The following is a 17,764-nucleotide window of genomic DNA, read 5'->3' on the forward strand; positions in this document are numbered from 1 at the left end:
TTAGGTAATTCTGGTTTCAGTATCCAGGAAAAAGAACTGGGAGGGATGGGTGCTCTGTTTTTAAGGGGTGCTTCTTTCATGATGCCATTGGTGTACCCATCTGGAGATGCTCAAAAAGTTAAGGGCTGTGCAAGAAAACTCATCAATGATAAACAGTATGCCTTGGTGCCTGAGGAACTGCTGAGGCCTCACATCTCAGGGAGGCATCCGAGTAGATTAACTCCACATGTATTTTTGTATCTATATTAGATGCAAAGTGCCATTTCAACAGGGCCTGTGACTTTTCAAATGTGCATAATTTATTCTAAGCCTAAATTTGCTAGAAAACACAGTCCAAAGCTCATTTACCCAATGAGATTACCTAACCAAAGACATCTCTGCTCTGCCTCTCCATTTAATCATCAGTCACTAACATAAAACTAACAAGAAGCAGGATTTAAATCTTTTCTGTCTGGAACAGCTTGGAACAACTATACTGCTATATTTGTCTTCCTGCCATAGGTAGCTGTGCAAATGTGGCCTCCAGCAGCAAAACAGCTTCCTCTCCATGAGATGTCAGCTTATCACTGTCCTTTATTTCAGAAGAGAAACAGGAAGCATGCCTCCAGTTTATCTTCTTCTTGTGCTAGTCAGAATGTAATGAAAACATGCTTGGTATTCAAGATAGTGTAATAAGAATGGCTTATATTTATTAGTCTTCTGCCAAGTGCAGTCAAGCAACAACTAAAGATAAGTTTGAAAATAACAGAAATCTATTTAAAATTAGCTCATATGCTGGCTTGGGAATACTGGGAAACCAAGTACTTCCTCTAAGCATTCTTAACAATTTTCCCTTCCTGGGTGCATTGAGTTTGTATATGCAAGAAAGAAAACTCAGTTGTCCCTGTAGTTGTTCCATTGATTTGGCACCCCTGCTATTACGCCTTGCAAAGCAGCCTGTCCCCTAGTTAGAGCTCAGCGGCTATTGGGTGAAGTTCACTCTGCCCTACTGCTGCCTCTGCATTGTGGGCAGAAATCCCCTAGCACTCCCCACCAAAATATTAAATCCTAGACTTCAACATAATTATTACACTGTAGGCTTACGGCTACTGGAGACTATGAATAGAGATGGTGACAACAGCAGTATATGAACACCCCTGCACTCCATTTGCCCTTCAACTTTGCTATGTCCACTGCTCAGGACTGAAGGGTACGTTAGAGAATTGATATTACTACAAGCCCCTCATTCAAAAGCCCCTGTATGAATAAGAAGGTTATAACTATGCACAAAGGTTAACAACCATTGCACTTCTTGCATTTATTTTAAATGTTGACACAAATCTACTAGGCATCACCCATGCAAACTACTTATTTTTGTTCTTCCCTTCTATTTCGACAGGACAGGGTAGGAAAGGACTTTTATCCTGTTTCACGCTCCTCAAGGCTATGCTTATAGTGCTTCAAGTTGTAAAGAAAATATTATCAGCTTGAACTACTTTCTAGTTTCCTTATTTTGTTTTTCAAAGAGAAAGTTATCCGATTCATTATGCTTTGTTTATCTGGAAGCAGTGTGCAATAAGCTAGCTGAATAGTTTGACCTTTTGCATATTCTGTAGTTGATTGGTCTGGCCATCCATCTTCTCCACTTGTTGAAACCCTCACTTAGCAAAGAAAGGCCAACAGCCAAGCCTGCGTGAAAAATGTGGTGCAAAAGGAATCAATTAAGAACAGGGTATATTTCATTGTATTTCCCATAATGTATTAGACATTGAAGATTATGCAGAATTTGAAAAGTTGCCTGAGGTGTCTGGATTTCATGACTGCTGACAAATTATGGCTATATTACTAGCTTTTTGATAAATCCTTTGGGTAAAAAAATCCTACATGATCCCATCACCCCAGTAAAAAGCAGTTAATATTCCTGCTTTTCACAATGATCTCAGTTCTCCTGTTAGTTTTCCTGCAGTTTTTCCTTCAGTTTTCTTTCTGACTATCTTTTGTCCAGAAATGTGAAGAGAAAAAAAAAAATGATATGGGTGAAAAAACTGATACTGAGTTAGGAATTTAATCACAGCTTTCACAGTTAAGGTTCTCCTGAATATGCCCACTCTGTTGTGCTTATGTACATATTCAGATTTGCCTTTCCACTGGTTATATCAAGCAGCCAACCCTGGTCATTTCTGTACCTTGAAAAGCTCATTGCAGTGAGAGTTCAAGTCATGCCTAATTCCCACCAACAGCACTGAACTCCCCAATGAATACAGCAGCGGATGCCACTTTCATTTTAATGCTAGCACTGTTGGTGGTAGGAATAAATGCCAAACCAATCCAAGAAACACAGATGGGAAAGTAGATCCACCCACTCCAAATGAGGGCCCTAATCACAGGGCTAAATAGCAAATAAAATTTCTATTTCTTCACTGACTCTTGGAATTGTGAGTTCTCCTCTGCAGGATGGTGCAGCTTTAGTGGAGGAGTAGAAGGTGTCTGTTACCTAGAAGAGCCTATAGCTTGGTGCATAGGGCACTCTCCTAAGCAGCAAGAAGTCTAGATTTGAACTCCCTCAGGCTCCGGATAGAAGTAAACTTGCATCTAAAACTCCCCTGGGCAAGTGCTATTTACAAAAGGCTATCGAGCTCTTGGGCATGGAGGGTTGCATCCACCTAATCATGTTTTACAAGGAGTGATGAGTTCTTCAAAATAAAGGGTGCAGAGAACATCACATAAGTCTCTCAAAATGGGGGTTATGAAAATGTTTCAAGTACTACTGGCCCTGAGTCTAGGTGAAAAACTCACTGTAAAAGAAATTCAAATACCAGTATACAGGAAAACTGAATTTTAAATGGGCACATGAGAACTTCTGCTGAAATATTTGCACTGCTGTCCGGAGAGAAGTAGAGCATTTGAATGACTCACAGTCCAATTACCCAGTATCAAAACTCATAATTAAATTCTAGCAATTAGTCAATATAGTAAAAAAGAACTGGATAGGAATATCTGATGAGAGTGCTTTCTGTGAATGGAATAACTGAGAAAGTCCCCTTACCTGAATATGGGCAGCTTTTTCTACACAGTTCAGAAAGTGTCATACCTTCCAACCTACCCAATGTGGTCCTTGACCTATATATTACTTGAACAGAAAAGGCAGCTATCAAGTACAACTATATTCCTGCCACAAAATAATCAACCAGACATTCTGTAGAGCTATCTTCGTAATTCAGTAGATATCAGCCTCAGATATCAGGCAACATATGGTTGTTTCCGACTGTCTATACAGCTCACTTAGGTTTGAAGAAAGCATTATCTGATGTCCTCCTGATGATTCAAAGGTTTCTCCAGGATAAAATGGCAATTGCCCAAGAAAACTAAACACTACGCATGGACACACATGTATATGCATTTCTGCTGTTCTTGCTCTGGCTGTCTGATAGACTGTCCTTCTGGTTGCTAAACTACTATCAGAGGGTGGCCTTTCTATTTTTAGATGGTCTTTAATTTAATGGAAAGAGGGTTCTTTTAATTGATGATACTTTCCCCCGTAAGCTAAGACAAAACAAATGCAGGGTGGCTTACATGCAATTGATTGCAGATGGCACCATGCTACAGTAGCAGGGCAGACTGCAGTATACATTAGCAGCAGAATACCTAAATACAAGGATTCAGCATCAAAAATGATCTTTACATTCAGTCTCTTTAGAAAGGCCAGAAAGCTCCATGCCATTAAATTTCTGTTCATAAAACTTTATTGTCTACGGATGCTTTTCCAAGTGAGTGGGCTGTTGGCTATATGCATTTCCTGACCTGTACAAGTTCTCTGACACTAATGGTAAGAAAATGTAGCTGGTAACTTTCTGAAATGAAATGTCTGGTTCAGAACGAACAAATCACTGCTGCCACAATTAGCTCGACTATTTAAAGCTACTGAAGCAGTATAACAGCATGGGCCAGCACGAGCAGTTTATCTTAAAAAGTTGGAACATTTATTTTCTTTAGTATAAAAGCCTTTCTTTCATTCATTCAAAGAGGTATCAGAAAGCCCAGAACTTTAAGTTAGAGACCTAAAGTGACACATGCATGAGAAAGAGGTCAAATGCAGAAGCTCATCTCTGTTGCTGCATGGCACAGGAGTGACACAGACACCCCAGTTCATGTTGCTTTTAGGGAACAGGCACACTTGTTTGAAGATTTTAACACTCATCCTAAATCTCTGAGCTGAACTGTCAAGATGGAGACCTACTGTTATCTTTGTGCAATTATTAATAAAAGAAGAATAATTATTAATAAAATAAGATTAAGGATTAGCTTGCTGGGGGCCATGAACATCTGGCTTTCAAAAATACAGGCACTGGGGAAACAATTATGTGACTCCAGGTTTTGGCCCATCTTAAAATTTGACATTCGAGCCTTGCCTTCTGAGACTTTTGACTTGATTCCAGGCACAGGAAGGGGAAGGCTGCAAAGTGTAGATGGACAGAAATTGCCCCAAACTGTGTCAGGTGGCAGCTCTGCCTGCTGCTGATGCAGCCCAGGACTGGGTGGCAGGACACTGCAATTCTCACCAGGTCATGGGGACTCCAGCACGTCCACTTGGCCAGATGGTGTTAATGGAAGGAAGGGGAGGAGAGGAGCGCGAAAGCTTTCCTTGTCTGTGCTAGGAATCAGCATTTCTGTAACTATGCTGCTGAGAGTCCCCTATGTCTGGAACTGCAGACAGTCCCCTCCAGAGAGGTTGGGTAGCGTTACTTCTCTCCTTCCTCTCCCAGAAGTCCAATCCAGTCCTCGCCACTTAGAAACGAAGATGCAAATGTAATGCAAAGAGCAGCAAAGGATTTGGAAAATCCTGTAACACTGCAGAACTTGGGGTGGTAATAAACCCTGGGAAGCTGCACAGAAGATCAGAGATCAGTGATAAACAGTGGTAAACAGACCAGTATTCTAGAATCTGGTTTTAATTACAGTGTTGTTTCTTTTCAATGATGAAAAATGAGGATATCCTTTTTCTGTCCCATGTGACCTTTTTTCTATAGGGTTTCTGTTTTAAAAATATGCAAAGATCTTTCTCTTCCAATTCTAGCATTTCTCTGCTTTCCACCCCTTATATTTCCTGGAAAGCATTTTAATGCCACACTAACTAATTGCTTTGTGACTATATTTATTCTTGCATATACAAGAGACACTTCTAATTTCTGTAGTGTTGTTTTTCGAAGTTTCCTGAAGCTTCTCAAGTGACTCCAGCCAAACAGCCCAAAAGTAATAGTACTGCAAGTCAAGAGAATTACATCATTAGGAATTCCTAAGAAATAGTAGAACCAATCTCTTTTTGCCCTAATGTCTCTTTATGCCTCTTTGCAGCATTAAAGAGGATTCATTAAGGGCTCTCTACCAGGGCAGAAGTACCTTAGTGCCCCCCCTCCACCCCCACAAGGCTAACATTTAAGAAACAAAATTACTTTGGTTCCCAAATGGCCCCAGAATGTAGGGAGCACAACCATGGCTTTAATTACTAGTCTTTAGAGGCCCTCTCTCCATCTAAAAGCCTGTTCTTAGTGTAAGAATGGAACACCTGAAAATTGGAACCATTTTTATAGGACATTTTTGCTATTTTTAAGCAGATACTTCTCTCCACTTTCTAAATCTCTTTTAAAGAGCCTTCTAAATCACTTCTCCCAAGCAGTGGGGTGAAAGTGCTTTCCTCAACATACTCCTGCATGTTAAATCTCTGAAAATGTGAAACTCCAAGGTGACCTTTTGGCCCCTTTTGATGGAGAGGTGCAGTCCTTCACATATTCGCCTGTGGCTGAAAGAAAAGGAGATATCCAAGCAGCTCTGCACCTCCTTTCTTCTGTTGGACAGTAGCGACAGGATGAACTTTTCAAGTTTAAGCCCCAGACTTTTCAATGCAATCAAAGATTTGGGATTTTAAAGAAACTTCACTCCTGACTACCAAAAGCTACCCTGCAGAGGCCCTAGGATGCTAAGAAGATAAACATTTGAGGACACATGTTATCACAAAACTCACAGGACTTTAAAAAGACAGTCAGCCAAAAAGGCTGAGGGAAGCGGAGACAGATCCAAGTACGTCGGAGCCTCTTTTGTGCTACAGAATCCCCAATGTAAAAACACAAAGAATAAGCAAAAGCCTGTAAATTATGCTTGGATAATATGTTCTCTCTGGTCCAGATCCAGCTTCCACTCAGGCCAATGGAGAGACTCCCACTGAAATCACTGGGATGTGGACTGGGCCCCTTGCAAGCAGGGGAGAGAAATGCAACCCTGGCGAGCCCAGGGAGTGAGCGGAGACAGCAGCACCGGCAGTCCTCTCCGGCAACGTAGGGGCATGCACTCCCCCTTGCGTCACACCGCTAATCCAGAGTCAGGCACCGCAGAAGCTGGTGGTGCGTGAAGCAAGTTTCTCCAAGCCCAAGCCCAGCATGCTGAGGGAGAGACTACCCCCTCCAGATCCCCTCTTGATGTCAGTGCTGCCTCACTCCTGAGTGTAAAGAGAAATGGTGATTTCTAGAAGGGGTGGGGTATCAAAGGGGTTTGCATATCACTTGCTAAGAAAGAGGTGATCTTTTTATAATAACCTCTTAGTTAAAATTAATATTTTTTCCCTTTCAACATGACACAAGGCCATCATTACAGCTTAATGCACAGAGGAACTCTGTAGAGTTTGCTACTCACTCCAAGATGGGAGCACATCTTGATCATTTCCCTTACACTAGCATTTGCATAAGTGGATAACTCTCTATATGAACATTTTCTGTATTTTCAACAGAAGCGCAATTACACTACCCCTTCCTGTGCAGAATTAGTGTGTGTGTGGTTGTTACCCACAAACCGGCAATCTGCTCTTTTCAAAGATCCCTGTTTGCCACCTTTCAGTATGGGGTTAAAAGGTTTAGATCATGGTTTTGCAGTGCACGGATTTTTTTTGTTTGGCTGTAAATCTGTAGAAGAATTGGGCTAGACTACTTTGCAATACTTAGTTTTGTTTTTCCCTTTTTTTCAAACAGAAACAAAAGTAAAAATGGAGGAGGAGGAAGAAAGAGCTGCTTTGGGTTAGAAAAAAATGTTTAATATTTTGGGCACTTGTATTAAAAGAAAACAAATAAAAGATTTGACTGACTTGGACTGTAGGAGACCAACTCCTTTCTCTGCTTCAGGGGATCTGAATCCATACTTCCCTCCAGGAAAATACATCCTGATGACCTGCCTCAAGAATATTCTTGGGTGGATCCTCCAAGTCTCTCCTGACATGAAATAAAGTTTTTCAGAAGATACGTAAATGCTTTCTGCACCAAAGAGAAGATTATTTTATAATTGAGAGGGTGAGGACACTCTTCTGTGATGGGGGAAACTTTAGTTCCAAGTCAGTCTTCCCACGATCCAGCAAAAACTTAGCCTGAGTTCACAAATTCCCTTGTCTGCTTCAAAATTACTTTATTTCCGGAACAGGTGATTTGTTCCTCTGCCCCTTCCCCAAATAAAAGAAAAAGCAGACAAAAAACTCCACCCAGTTATATCCCAGAGAGTCTATTAGCTTAGCAATTAGTTTTAAACTTTTAGGGGAAAAAAAAGGTGACACAGAAAAGCAACATTTGTTATTATTACACTTGTATTCCATGAATTCCAGATTTTCCTTTGAAAGAATTAAAGCAAGCACCATTAGAAAAAACAACCGAAACCTGGCAGCCCCTGTAGCAGCTTGTCTGCTGCCCCAAACGAGCAGCGTTGAGGAATATTCCTGGACTCCATCCTCGAAGAAAATGCCCGGGAGTCACCAAAGGGAGATTTGCCAGCCGCAGCTCTGGGTGCTCAGTCAGAGGTGGCCGGAGATGGCCTGATCCGGCATGTGCCCCGCGAGCCCGCACGCAGGAACGGCCTTAGGCATCCTGGACAACATCTCCAGGAGCAGCTCTGCCTGCTGCCCGGAATCAGAGGCCTTCACCTAGAGCTGACATGTAAAGTCCTCCCTGCATCCTCATGCGGGGTGAAGCAGCGAATTCAGATGGAAAACATTTTCTCTGAAGCAAATCAAAGGCCTTTCTGTTACCTGAAGGTGAGGCCCAAGAAAAACCCCATCCCCTAAGTTAGCTTCGTTTTCTGCCTATTGTTGCCCTCTGGTGGCATGTCTGAAAATACCAGCTTTTTTTTATTTATTACTGCGACAGCTGTTTAGTCCCCATTACTTTTACCCTTTATACTCTCTTTTTTTTTGCTGCTTGCCTCTAATGTATTTGACTGCATTTCCAGCTTGAAAAACCTCTGGCTGGACACGATAAAACATAATTCTATGGTTGCCAAGTTCTTTTAAAATCTGCTCCTTCATCATTAGGGTTTTGGTACTAGCGTTTTCACCCACGTCCACACTCCGAGTGGAAACTCTGAAAGCAGCAGGAGGAAGGGCAGGAGCAAGGGAGGGGGGACTCACTGCACTGCTGCATTCCAGTTTTCTGACCGCTTTTCCAATCACATCTGTCTCCAAGAATATCATGGCTCAAGTGTGCACATGTTTTCCATAACCTACTCTGCACTTAAAAACACGGTTTCTTCTCCTTTTAACCTTACATTTTGTTACTTTTTCTTTTGCTGTTCTTTGGGGTCCTCCTGCAGTGACGTGGTCTTCTCCCCCTGACACATGGCCCCTACTGGGAGTTGTGCCCCTACAACCCACCTTCCCTTCTGATTAGTAACGTCAGGTAGCCAAAGTATGTAAATCCTTCAAATCTAACATTACAAAGATCATTTCCTTGCTCCTGCCCTCCTAACTGACCAAAGCACTAATACATGTATTCTTTCTCCTCAAATTCTGATTGCTGGACTGATCGTAATACCCTTGATGCCCACATTTTGTTGAAATCAACATGCATCGGATGCCCAAGCACCTTTCAGGGCTGGGTCCTGAATCTGAAAAGGTCCACCAGGTTTCTTGCTTGCAGAGTATACTGAGGACCCCATCATATGGCCACCTCAGGGGAAGGTGGAGATACCTTTCAAAACTGCCAGAGGAGAGGCTGCCGTTAGGGAAAGAGTTGCTTCAAGGATTTGACTAATATACTGGAAAAGTCAGTCACAGTGGGTTAGAGCTTTACTTGACAGAAATCAAAATAATCTATTGAATTTCCTACAACTACATCAAATTGTACTAGCTCAGGACACAGTCTTCTATTTTTACACACCCTTTAATTCACTCTTTGAACACAGTATCCCAATGGACAGGATCTCCTGGACAGAGTTGAACATCCCCTAAGAAAAAAAACAGAAAAGCAGAGCTTGGCTCTGAGTTCTTCTTTATGCCAGTCCAGAGGTAAGACAGGAGTAGAGTGTGCCTGACAGTTCAGACTCTTTTGTTTTTGGGGGTATCTTCCAAACTTATAGCCTTTGGGACTCCCCTTGGGCAAGAATGAGAAAAACACATTATGGTGCCTTGCTGGTGGGGAGCCTTCAAGCAAAAGAGCTGAAGGAAATCTGTTGTTCGGGGGCCTTCCCCTCTCCGCCCCCTTAGTCCCTCCAAGCCAGTATCACAGCACAAGGGCTGAGAGAGAGTTGCACCAAGGACAAATGGCCTGTGGGAGCTGCAGGCTGTGGGACTCGGAGCCTGGGAGAGAAAGGGGAAAGGCCTGGGGAACTCAGAAATGCCTGTAAGGACCCAGAAGCATCTCCTGGACTGTGAAAAGGAAACAAGGCTCAGAGGAAGGAAAACAGAGACCTTGAAAGGGTTTTAATGTGCATGCAAAGATGCAGAACTGAGCCCAGGGTCTGAATTCTCTCCTGCGGAGGGAAGTGCGGCCACCTATATGCCTTACCTTCCAGAGTAGGCTGAGAAATTAATTCCTCATCATAGAAAACAAGTACACCAACAGAGTGAGTTGCGACTAATGGGAATAATGATGGATTTCTGCAGGACTGCCAGCAATGAAGGACAGTGCTGAGCATGCCTCCGGATGCTCAGACCCTTGTCCACAGCCTCACCGTGCCCTACACGTGCATGAAAGGACAAGGTCTTTATCTTTTGGTCTCCTGCCTAGGGCTTCAATGGCAGTTTTATCTGATGAACTGCAGGGCTGGGTTCAAAGGTTGGACCCAGGAAATTTTATACAGCGTCGTCTTCTAAAACAAAGGAGGAAAACAGCCGGGTTCTTCAGTCTGCTTTCAAAACCCTCATGCTCAAAGGAATACATTCTTCTCTAATTTTGTTAACATCTCCAATTTAGTTTTTGGAGATCTGAGATTTTAATCCCCCTTAGTATTTTCAATAGCAGCAATGTGGTACACCTCTCTCTTGCTGATGAAGGCTAAAATGCAATTTGGCTTGTCATTTCACTCTAAGAATGGTCTTAGTGTACCACAGAGTTTTCTCTTTATTTTTGGATATACAGTATGTGAATTCAGTGCCTGTTCAAGATCCCTGCCAGCACCTGAAAGTCTCCTGAGTAGGATCAAATACACATTTTACCTCAGTAATATCAAGCTCCCTGCTCTCTGTAGCAGTTTCTTCTTACAAAAATTCAAATTAGTAATATAATACAGAAAACTCAATAATAAACTTATTTGTGGAAGTGGAATTTTACATTGCTATTATAGTTAATCACTGCAAAAACAACGATTTGACCCCAAGGTCCACAATTGAAAAAAAAAATCCCTCTAAATGCAGAACAACAATGTTATCTGCTTTTTGGGATGAAAGCAGCAAGATGGAAGAAGCAACATGGATATCAGTTTACTGCCCATTTGCAATAACTGAAAAGCCATTTTTAAGCTTCAAAATGCCGCCACTGTGCAGCTGAGTAGCGCTTTCCTCGTAATACGAATGAGGGGAATCAGGTGCCGGTGAGATCATTCCCATGCAGAAATAGGTCACGGTTGGGCAGGGGGAGCAGGTGACAAGCACGCGGGGCTTGGAGGAGGCCTGGATACCAAATGCAGAGGGGACGTGCCTTTCACGTGAAGAGTCCGTATGCTGGCTGGCGGATAACTGTTTCGGCGCTGACATGCCCATTGTAGGACCCAGCAGTAACCTGGCCCGGCCGTTCTTGCCCCAGTATGAGCCCTGCTGGGGGACGAGGCCTCGGAGGACCCTGCGGGCTGGGGGCGCCTGCCCCGCGCCCCACGCGCCCGCCTCGGCCTGGCTGCAGCAGTCTCGGGGTGCTCCCAGAGAGGTGAGGCAGCGCGCTCCTGGGGAGGCGAGGCGGCCCGCTCCCAGGGAGGCGAGGCGGCCTGCTCCCGGGGAGGCGAGGCGGCCCGCTTCCGGGGAGGCGAGGCGGCCCACTCCCAGAGAGGTGAGGCAGCCCGCTTCCGGGGAGGCGAGGCGGCCCACTCCCAGAGAGGTGAGGCGGCCCGCTCCCGGGGAGGCGAGGCGGCCCACTCCCAGAGAGGCGAGGTGGCCTGCTCCCGGGGAGGCGAGGCGGCCCACTCCTGGAGAGGTGAGGCGGCCCGCTCCCGGGGAGGCGAGGCGGCCCGCTCCCGGGGAGGCGAGGCAGCCCGCTCCTGGAGAGGCAAGGCGGCCTGCTCCCAGTTGGGCGAGGTCTCAGGGCCGGGCTCAGCCCTGTGGTGCCCTGCGGTCCATGACAGGCCCAGTGAGGGAGCAGCCCCTCTCCAGCCACCTCCTCAGTACAGTGACAACTTCTGGTTTCCTTTGGCAGATCTGCTTCGAGGACTGGGACTGAGACGTCCAGGTGGCTGCTCTGATACCCCCCTATTTCCCTGCATGAGCACCTCCTTCTTTGCTAAGACACCTTGTGCTGGTCATAGCGGCTGCCTGCTGAGATGCCTCCAGGACCGCCAAGCAGGCAACCTGCATCTCGTAACAGCTTGCGTAAATTATGAGTATGCACACATTTACCCTAGTTTCACCGTTCCTTTATTTGTACCGGCAGTAGGATTTTCAGAAGCATCCCTTGTTGACCAAACTTTCACATTTTAATTTGAATTTCGGTCATGGTTTATCGCCTCTAAATGAATAGAATAACCGGAGATCACAACAAGTTTTTGGGAATGCACTGGAGAAATCAGTGGAAACAATTTTCGGATGAATTTGGCAGGTTCGTTTTTGCACAACAGGTGAAAAAACACAATAGTTCTGGAACTATGCTGAGCTCTTCATTTGAAACAATGGTGAAAATATGCAGAATTTGTGAAAATACAGCTATTCTGGCATTTAGTTTAAAATAGCTGCAGAATTAATTACTAACACATGTAAGAGTCATTCAGTTAAAATAAAAAGTGTAAAGGCCCAGACACATCCTACATGCGTCCCTGAAATATTTTTTCAGCTATAGTGAAAGCACTTTTCAAATACCTTTAATTTCTGCAGCTGACAGGATAGAATGCTATTTTATCTTCAAAACGAGTAAATCAAAACTAGAACAGTGTTCAGTACAGGAGAGAGCTCAAATTTTACAGCAGCAGCTCGAGCTGACTGGCATGCGTGTCAATAAGCTGTATCTGCAGAGCTAAACACAGCTCAGAGTCTTGGAAAATTTAAAGATGTTGGGGTTTTTCTGTGAATCATTTTTAGTTTAGCCTTCAAAGTGAAAGTTATTTCAGCAAAAAGACAGACATTTGTCAAAAAGATGGCTGATTTTTAGTGTTAGATGTGCAGACCTGTACTGTGTGTTTCATTCTTGTACCGAGCGTTTATTGCAACTGCTTTGCTGGTACATGCCTGGAATATATGATCAAACTGTTTGCAGTCCCAATTTAAATTTATTTTGCGTCATTCTTTTGTCTCTCATTCTCTCTTACTCATCTGGCCATTTGGAAAGATTTCATTTGCACATTTACAAGTAATTTAAGTTTTTTTCCTTGTCTACGAGTTCCAGAAAACATCTGATTATTGCTGCTTGCATTTGATTTAGGCTATGTTTATAACAAGAGCATTTCCAAACATTCAAAATTCATGAATTCAGCTAGTTCCCAACCCAAATGATAAAATGTTAAATACAATAAACGTGGGAGTCTTCATTTCCCTTCTGGCTTTTGAATGTTTTGGATGAAATCAGCCCATATTTTCAAGCTTTTCTATACAGCCATGAGACTTAAAGGCTTTCTATCCCCCAGCTCAATTGGTCCTCAATTTTTTGAGCACAAATGTACAGGATATGGAATAGGCCAGTCCAAAAGTTGCTAAGAATCTTTGTGAGCAGGCTGCAATCTCCAAATAGTACAGGAAAGTACCCTGTAAAAACTGTTACTAAATAGCAGCAGATTAGAAGCTGTAAAAAATATTTGCATCCCAAAGCCAAACACACTAAACTCACTGTTTGGGCAGAGAAATTGTTGGCATCTTTACTGAAAAGCAGCTTTGCTACACCAAAAAAAGAAGGAGAAAAAAGAAAACTCATTTCCCTATTGGATTCTTTCCTGCTTGTTGGAAAATTATACGAGGTTGTGCCTCGCAGGTGTTACAGCTAAAGCTTCAGTAAATTAAACAAACTATCAAGTTAAAGCAAATTCATTCTGCAAAAACAGGAACTGTGGTGGTTTGTGTTTCTAAGTCTTGCCTCACAAACTCAAAATGGGAGCACAAAAATATTGTCTCGCAAACCCAAAATGGGAGCAAAATGCTCTGACTTGAAACCTTGGAAATGCTGCATCCCAATGAGAGATGCAAGCACAATGTCATGCTGGAGGACAGAATGGGGAGGGGAGAGGCAGGAAGTACCCCAATTTATTCTTCCTGCTCTGAGCTGGCATGTTTCTATGAATGTAATTTATGGGGACTGAGGATGAGTTTTAAAACAGACAGGCTGTTGAATCCTGAGACATTTCCACCCACTCTGTTTTCACTGCATAAATCAAAGTCTGCCTTTGTTAGGTAGCAGTATTGTAGTAGTGTCTAGGAGTTCAGATCAATGATCAACTTGGCTTTGAGTTAGCCACACTGGGAAAAATAAAGAGCAAAATTCTCCAGAGTGAACTAGTTTGACAGCAACCATCCAGATCTTCAAGCATGGCCTGAGCCACTGTTTTCCCAAACCAAATCTGTACCTTGAGCTCGAGTCAGGATAAATCATGTAACACACCCAGTCTGTGAGGGATCAGGCATGGACAACACACTCTGACAAGGAAGGTGTGATGGCAATACATAAGTTGTAGGTAAAGAAAATTATGGGCAAATTGTGTGTATATGTGCAGCACAGAATAACAAATTAAATTCACTTCGCAAAATATTCAGCAAGATTCTTGGCTGGTAGCTGGCCTGTTTGACAACTGGCAGTTTTCAGGAGGCATCAAAGTGTTACGTTTTTGTGAAGGAGACAAAGTACCAGTTATATAATTCTGACAGAGGGGTAGTTCCCCCCCTTCCTTCCTGAACAGAAGAGGCTGCCTGAGGAAAATATGAAGGTGTTTGAGAGAAAGGCAGACAAATGGCAATAAAGGTCAGCATTGCTGGAGGAACAAAGGCCAGGCTCAGTGCTATGAGAAGAGCATTACAAAGAAAGCGTTTGATATCGTATTCACTGTAAGGGACATAATGGCTCTTCAGGACTCATTCTGCTGCTCTAATTTATCTCCATGGGAAGACTCTCTATGCTTTTCTATGTACCCATGTGAAAGTAGCGCTTCCAAGCCATGCATTCAGAAGTATTAGTCACAACCTGTCAATGAAAGGAAGTCTACTCAGACCCTGAAAAAAACCAGCTTTACTGGTCTGCAGGCCTGCACCAAGACCCTACCACTGTTCAAAGTCCTCAGGCTGAAGTCAGAAACACAGAGAAGTGCCGCACACCTGATACAACCTGCCCTCTCTAGCCGCTCAGTGAGGGGCTTCTCGCATGCTCCTAACCAGACGGGTGGAAAACCTACCATTTCTACCCCTCTTTATCTGCTCTCCTCCCAAGCACCCAGGCTTTTTCTCACTCTTTTTCATACCACTCTACACCTGCACTCTCTCATTTTCTTCCCGTCTCCCCTGTCTTCCCTCCTCCAGCTTATTGAGCAGCTCCCAAAGCATAAACCAAGGAGCTGTCTTTCTTTCCCAATTTGACAGCCTCGTTTCTGCCCCACTGAAAACTGTGAAATGGTGGCCACTGAAGAAAGGAACGGATATGAAAGAGGATGAGGATGTATACCAAAGAATGAACCATATAAAGTAGCTGGTTTTTTTTTACTCAGTCATAATAACCAAAAAAGGGAGCTCTAACAAAACTTTCCTACAGAACTTAATACCACAAGATATCACTGTGGATAAAAGCTTGGGAGATCAGAGGTTACTGATCACACATTAATAGGAGCAGAAATGACATCCATAGTTACATATACACCGGAGTAAAAATTAAGACTGCCAGCCTTCTTAGTTAAGCACATACATCCTTTTAGCTAATAACAGAGCAAAAATATTCTCTCAATATGCAGCAAATACCGTTCTGCCTGCTGTGAAATAACTGGTGTCGTCTTCTGAAGCATCTTAGGAAACAAGCTGCTTGAACGCCCCCAGCACTGCACTGGCATGATACCTTTTTGTTCTGATGCAATCTCAGTCTTCAGAGGAAAACTCCAGCGACAAGTTCATATTTCTTCAAATAGATTAATTGCTCTAGCACATCTCTAGCATAACCCAGAGACATCTTTCTCTCAGTATTCTACAAGATGTATATCTCTGGCTGAACCCAAGATTAAAGCCTTCTGTAAAAGAGAAAAAGTAACAAAGTATACCACAGCCAACAGAAATAAGCTTAGACTTCTGAAGTATTTATGAATAGCGAAGCAAATGAGTGCAAGAAAGTATTTTCTTTGCAAAGGTAAGTAACCCAGGAACTGTAAGGTGACTTACATGATGAACTATGACAATTAATATGTTTGCAGTATCTGTACTTGTGCTATAGCTAAATTAATTGAGGTAACTTTATAATATAAGCAGAGGTCTCAGGATTTAACCTAATCATTCAGATGTAACCTGCCTCTTTTATGCTAAGAAATTAGCAATAAATCATTTGTTCCTGCAAGACCTGTGCTATCTTCAGCTCTGCCCAGTGTTTATGAAAGCAATTATAATTGTGCAAAATAAGCAAAAAAGGATGGAAAACACTAATCAAATCAGAATTGCAGTGGCATCACTTGACTGTGAAGCTGCAGGCAGACACTTTGGTGTAGCTGCAAAGGAGTAGAGCTGAAAGGCTGTTCTCTCCTCCTTCTTTTCTTTCCCCTTTCCTAAAAATGATCAGCTTCTCAGGTCTGCCAGCCCAACTGCATGTGCGAGCTAGCTCTCTCAAAAATGACACACATTAGAAAAGCCTACTGTTAAAAGTCACCAACCCAGATCCTTTTGCTAGGAGCAGATGAGATCTGGGATACAGTAACGAGCGGCTCTCTAGCAGCCTGCCTCAGCCACAGCCGAGGCAACGTGCCTGACCTTTTGGAGGCATATGCACCCCTCTCTACTGCTCTGCATTGTGTTGAGCCATGTCTTTTACAGTCCACAGCACTAAAAACAAGCCACCTCTCTCTCTGGGACTGCAAGCACCTCGTGTGGACGCAGCCATGCATGTGGAGGATGATTAGACGAAGTTAGGAAGAAAGCCCACACTGGTCTGGGGACATCAGCCGGTGACAGCAGGCAGGGGTGGACAGGGAAGATCAGGTGTTTTAGTACCATGACTAAATGCCAAATTGCATTTACGGTTTAAAGGAAGTCAATGCAGTCGAAGAGATGGATTTCCTAAATAGCTTTTTCATTAGCCAGGCTCTTGAAGCAGAGTGTTCTGGTTTCCAAATTGATGCAGCAAGGGATGATCACTTTGCCTCAAGACAACACGTGGAGGGGAAGAGTTACTAAAGGTGAGTGTTATAAGTATACCAAATCTCTCCTCTGGACTGCAAAGGGCTAGAGAGAAGCAACCAACTACAAGTTGTTGTTCAATTCCAGAAGCTGTTCTTCTCCTTGCTCTTACCTCTTATGTCACCTGAGAAACTGCTGCCCACCACCCCAGTCTTCCTGAGCTGCCGCAGGCTCCTCTGCGCAGCAGAGAGGAGCCACAGCCACCTGGGAATCGTGCCAGACAGCCCGAGCGCTCTGGCTGCCTCAGGGAAGGGACATGGGGTACAGCCCCTCCGGCAGGGCAGTCCCTTTGTCGGATAACGCGGAGACGTGCGAGAGGTCGAGCACGGGCAGCCCCTGGGCAGGCGGGAAAGGGAGCAGGGAGCAGCCCGGCCTCCCTCAGCCCTGCACTGCGGCTCAGGGACCAGGAATTATCCCTGCGTCCAGCGCACTGCCCTAACGACTGGAAGAGCAAAGAAAGGAAAAACCCCTGTGGTGGGAGCATCCTGCCCTGCTGGGGCTCCTGGCTGGCTGCTGTGACGCCACGGGGACATGGTCGCGCTGCAGGTGCCCTCGGAGCCAGAGGGCCAGACATCTTGCCAAGACATTATGTTTAAATCTGTGCTTAGATTTGAGTGCAAGGAGAATACTGGGATTCCTGATGAATGATTGATACTCTCCCTTAGAGGTATGGAGATAAAACCCGACCTACTATAGCAAATCAAAAGAAATTTGATTTCCTATGTGCTAGAATTTTCCTGAGTTAGAGAGATCAGTTTGGTTTTATAACCAGATGCCGGTTACCTCCATCTCTCTATAGAAAGGATAGATCTCTTTTTATGTAGAAGATTCTCTGTATTTTTATCCAGGGGCTAAGGTAGACTGAAGAAAACACTAAAAACAGCAAGTGAGAGAAGGTAATTCTGGAAAAATGCTAGAAGAAATTTTCCTCAGCTAAGAACTGCTTTTTTTTTTTTTAAGAACTTTTGTTCTCCCCTTTTGCTTTCGTGCCTGCTCTCCTGA

This window comes from Apteryx mantelli, chromosome 5 (assembly GCF_036417845.1).
Source record: "Apteryx mantelli isolate bAptMan1 chromosome 5, bAptMan1.hap1, whole genome shotgun sequence".
NCBI lineage: Eukaryota > Metazoa > Chordata > Aves > Apterygiformes > Apterygidae > Apteryx > Apteryx mantelli.